The sequence below is a fragment of the Choloepus didactylus genome, chromosome 6 (assembly GCF_015220235.1).
Source record: "Choloepus didactylus isolate mChoDid1 chromosome 6, mChoDid1.pri, whole genome shotgun sequence".
NCBI classification, from domain to species: Eukaryota; Metazoa; Chordata; class Mammalia; order Pilosa; family Megalonychidae; genus Choloepus; species Choloepus didactylus.
Genome location: NC_051312.1, coordinates 142,147,632 through 142,153,008, shown reverse-complemented (window position 1 = coordinate 142,153,008; position 5,377 = coordinate 142,147,632). Strand labels below are relative to the sequence as shown.

The following is a 5,377-nucleotide window of genomic DNA, read 5'->3' as shown; positions in this document are numbered from 1 at the left end:
CCAGGGATATTAAGCATCACATAATATAGGCAGCTCACCAGAACAAAGAATTTTCATGTTCTGCAGCCTTTAGTGTCCTAGTTCAAAATCTATCTCTTTATGTATATGAATGTGGAAGTGGAGAGAGAGAAGGGGTGCTAGCACTTATCAGGCTCTTTTCATGTTCCAGGTATGGTCCAAATACTTTATGTAAATTAACTCATTTAATCCCTACTACAACCCTATGAGAAAGCCTTTTTTTTAAGCCTCATTTTATAGAGGAGGATAAAGGTTTCAGAGGAGTTTCATAACTTGTCTAAAATCTCAGTTAGTAAGTGGAGAAGTCTACATTAAGCTCTGCCTTGAGGCCCCACTCTTTTAACAACTTCATTACATCACTTTATTGAGTTGAATTCCATTAGTGTATACAGTGATAAAGTAATGTTCTAACATTTTGTTCACACAACCGTGAGACTTGTAGGAAAGTACTAGAAATGAAGAGTCAGTTTGCCCTGAAACATCTTCTTTTAAGAGCTGTGCTTACGATGCAGATGATAGGGGAAGCCAGAGGGGCCAAAGATCCTTTTCACTGGGGATTAGGAATTCTTCCTGTGAAATAGAAGCTGAGTATAACAGTGAGTCCCAGAGGCACCAGTTGTAGTCTAAGATACAGAATGTAAACAATGGCTCAGTAATTTCTGTCCTCAAGAGACTCATCCACCTATGTGGAAATCATGTGGGAGAGCATAATTCTCTGCACTTCTGATCAATTTCCCTAGAGGGATAGAAACTGAAGCTGAATCATTTCCTTTGAAGCCAGCTGATTGTGAGGCTCATAAAAGGATTTTGTTTTCCCCTTTGCAGGTGAAGAGGACCTTCTGGGCAAATTCTCAATTAGAAATCATGGCTTATTCCCCAAAATACCTCTTCTAGCCTGTTGAAGACTGAGGACAATTCTGACAGCTACTGCCTCTTTCATCATTACAGAATTTCCACCCACCCCCAGTGAATCAAGACAAAGGACCCTCAAGGCCCAGCATCAGTGGCAAAGGAATCATCCCTGACTTACTAATTCCCTTCCAAACCCACAACTACATAGCTCAAGAATTTGAGGAGAGCACTGGATGTGAGCCTGGGAAGATCCTGAGTCAGAGGTAGGAAATGCTGAGACATCAGGTCTCCCAGCACTCTCCTTTGCACAGGGACCCACAAGCTGAGCAGGGGAGAGAGAAGAGGGAAGGACGATCTGGACTCTCATGCTTGGGGAATCTGTTCAGGATGTCAGTCTCCTGGGTGCCTTGCTGAGTGTCTTCAGACAGCCTTCATCTCATAAACCAGCAGATCCAGAACTCCCTCTGCAGATAAAGGCAGAGGGTACCTTGGTAATGTCACCTCCACCACTGCTCCTACAGCTCATGCCTGGGAAGTGAATGGCTGTGGAAAATGTCTCTGCAGTGACTGAGTTTATCCTTACGGGGTTAACAAACCAATCTGAACTCCAGCTGCCCGTTTTTTCTGTTCTTGATGAACTATGTGGTCACTGTGGTGGGGAATTTAATTTTAATTAACCTATTTGCCTGAATTCCCACCTTCACACTCCCATGTACTTTTTCCTCTTCAATCTCCCCTTCATTGATCTCTGCTATTCATTTGTCTTTACCCCCAAAATGCTCATGAGCTTTAATTTAGAGACGAACATCATCTCCTTTGCAGGATGCATGGCTCAGCCATTTTTCTTCTGCTTCTTTGTCAATTCTGAGTGCTATGTGCTGACAGCCATGGCCTATGATCGCTACGTGGCCATCTGTAAGCCCCTGCTGTACACCATCACCATGACCCCTCAGGTGTGTTCTCTGCTCATGTCTGCTTCATACATGATGGGGTTTGCTGGTGCAATGGCTCACACAGGGTGCATGATCAGGCTGACATTTTGTGATTCCAGCACCATCGACCACTACATGTGTGACATCTCCCCTCTGCTCCAGCTCTCCTGCAGCAGCACCTATGCCAGTGAGCTCCTGGCTTCCATTATTGTGGGCACAGTTCTCATTTTATCTAGTCTTATTATCTGTATGTCTTATACTCTGATTCTTTTCAATATCTTTCAGTTGTCATCAGCTAAGGGCTAGTCCAAGGCCTTCAGCACCTGTGGCTCCCACTTAATTGCTGTCGGTGTTTTCTATGGATCTGGGCTGCTCACTCGTGTGAAGCCATCATCTACTGGGTCGTTGGGTCAGGGGAAGTTCTTCTCAGTGTTTTATACCCATGTGGTGCCCATGTTGAACCCCCTCATCTACAGCCTGAGGAGCAAGTATGTCAGACTTGCTCTGAAGAAAACCTTGAAAAGGATAAACAGAGCAGAACCAGTGGTGCTGCCTTAGTCTCTGCTTCCCTTGCTCATGTCTTTTTCTTTTCTTTCCTTTTAAATTCTTGGTTGAATTTTCAATCTAACATCTTTTCTCACTTTTCAGTGTGACTATTTATTCTTTCAATATGCACATATTATTTATCCATTTTGTTTCTTGGAAAAAAGTTAATTGTGATTCATAAGTGTGTCACGTTCTTTACAAGTACTACTGAAAGTCATGTCTCTTTGTCCTGTTCTCTAGTTAAGGAAATGTTTCTGTGTCCTGTTCAAGGCTAAACAGGCAATGTTGCAGAACCCAGTGAAGGAATGAAAGGAAAGAAAAGGATGTTATGAAGGAAGGGAGAGATATTTTGGAGAGTTGTTTCAGAATGAGCCTGAAGGTGGTGTCATCATGGAAGTGATGCCCTCAACAAAGTTACTGTAGCAGAGAGGGGATTGTCAAACTCGAACTATACACATGTCCCCAGAGAGATTAGATTTCTTAGGGGATCAAACAGGTTCAGTCACAAGGTAAGATTAAATCCCAGCCTAATCTATAGTAGTGATCATTTCCTGTGATCAGGTGACTGAGGAGTTTGGAGTATTTGGACTTTTTAAAGTCCATCTTATGTTATGCTATTATTTTATATTTGGTTGAAATGAAATATTAGAGTTAATGATAATTAAAAATTGCGTAAAATAGGGGTACAAATCTCTTCTTGTTTTGTATGATACACAAAATTAACTGCCCACCAGTAGTTTCATTGTGATTAGGGAACAGTGCCCCTTTTAGAGGATATATATTTCAGGGGACATAGTTAAAAACTGTATGTCTGTAACTTCTATGTTCATTAGAGATACAATGAGTTTTGAAAACTTTGAAAACTTTGGTGTTTGGGTTGAGCCCTCTACCATAGGTTTTACCCTTGGGAAGATGGTTGCTGCAAAGGAGAGGCTAGGCCTCCCTATAATTGTGCCTAAGAGCCTCCTCCCAAATGCCTCTTTGTTGCTCAGATGTGGCCCTCTCTCTCTAGCTAAGCCAACTTGAAAGGTGAAATCACTGCCCTGCCCCCTACGTGGGATCAGACACCCAGGGGAGTGAATCTCCCTGGCAACATGGAATATGACTCCCGGGGAGGAATGTAGACCCGGCATCATGGGACTGAGAACATCTTCTTCACCAAAAGGGGGATGTGAAAGGAAATGAAATAAGCTTCAGTGGCAGAGAGATTCCAAAAGGAGCCAAGAGGTCACTCTGGTGGGCACTCTTACGCACAATTTAGACAACCCTTTTTAGGTTCTAAAGAATTGGGGTAGCTGGTGGTGGATACCTGAAACTATCAAACTACAACCCAGAACCCATGAATCTCGAAGACAATTGTATAAAAATGTAGCTTATGAGGGGTGACAATGGGATTGGAAAGCCATAAGGACCACACTCCACTTTGTCTAGTTTATGGATGGATGAGTACAAAAATAGGGGACGGAAACAAACAAACAGACAAAGGTTCCCAGTGTTCTTTTTTTACTTCAATTGCTCTTTTTCACTTTAATTATTATTCTTGTTACTTTTGTGTGTGTGCTAATGAAGGTGTCAGGGATTGATTTAGGTGATGAATGTACAACTATGTAATGGTACTGTGAACAATCGAATGTACGATTTGTTTTGTATGACTGCGTGGTATGTGAATATATCTCAATAAAATGAAGATTAAAAAATAATAAAATAAAAATAAAATTGCCTTAAAGCATAATAATGTCTGTTAAAAACATTACTTAAGTCTGATTAAAATTGTTAATCTGGGAGCAAAGCATGAGATATTTACATGTATTATAGCATTTTTCATTATCATTATATATATATATATATATATTTCAAACTCTGACTCCTGCTGCGAATCTGAATGCATAGTATCTACTTCTATCCATCTTTGGTCCCTGCCCATTAAATTGCCCGGTTAAATAGCTTAAAATTGGTTTGATTTTGCTCTAAAGCACATATTTCAAAATTTCACATTTCAATAAAGACATAAAATAAGGCATAGATCATCAATGTCTAAATTCTTGGTCCTTAACTGAAAATATCATGTGAAATGCATACACAGCTCACTTGTCATCTGAGGACTGTATCATATTCATAAGTACTCCCTGGTGCATTTTATGTAAGCAACAGCCTGGCTTGGTTCTGGGAAGTCAACAGGTTTATTTCAAAGTTTGAACTTATATTCCTGTATTGACCTACAAAATCTAATAACTTTAATTTTTTAAATTAAAGCCACATTTTATATTTGTAACTAAAGTTGTTTAAATTCAAACTTTGTTTTTTTGAAGTTAATAAGAGACCTAGATACAAAAACTTTAGAATATATAAGCTTGTTTAGAGCTAGTGAGTGTTTTGAAGGTTTGTATCTGTAAATTGGTGAATTTCTTAAAGTCATGGATGTGGTCTTATACATCTTTTTATCTTCCTTTTGTATCATAGATATGACATAAAAATTTTAAACTAGAAAATTGTTTCACATTCATCCCCATATTAACACATGTAAAGGGAATATAATTTTTTGTTTTATATAAAAGTGTAATACTATTATACTTTGTTCCTGAGCCAATCAGTTTTGGCCAGATACTGTGGGAGTCCTACCATATGGTCTGGAAGATTGTAGTCCATGAAAGGGCTTCTGGGAGGTCAAAATGGGAGGTGCTCTGATATGACAGCACACAATGCATTAGGAAGTCATGAAGAACAATCAGTCAACAATGCACTTACTGCCCCATTCCACAGCCAAACCATAGAGCTGATCTACCATATGAACTCCAGGTATCACAGCCAAAGACAGAGAGGCAGCACCCATGTGGACAAGTGCCCTCGGGGCTGCTGAGGAGCCCCAGGAGCACAGTGTGCAACCTTAGGTGCTGCAGTCTTAGTGATGGGGGCCAGTCTGGGGATCCTGGTAGTCCCTCCTCCAGGCAGCAGCCCCAATCTCAGTCCCCCATATCAAACACTTCTCCCTGTTTCCAGCTGTTCTGTCCTTTTATTGACATTTTAATTTA

General features: G+C 40.5%; 1 pseudogene; it reads left to right on the top strand.

Moving 5' to 3' along the window:
* Positions 1 to 1,409: 1,409 nt before the first annotated feature.
* LOC119537380 lies at positions 1,410 to 2,360 on the top strand (annotated as a pseudogene).
* Positions 2,361 to 5,377: the final 3,017 nt, after the last annotated feature.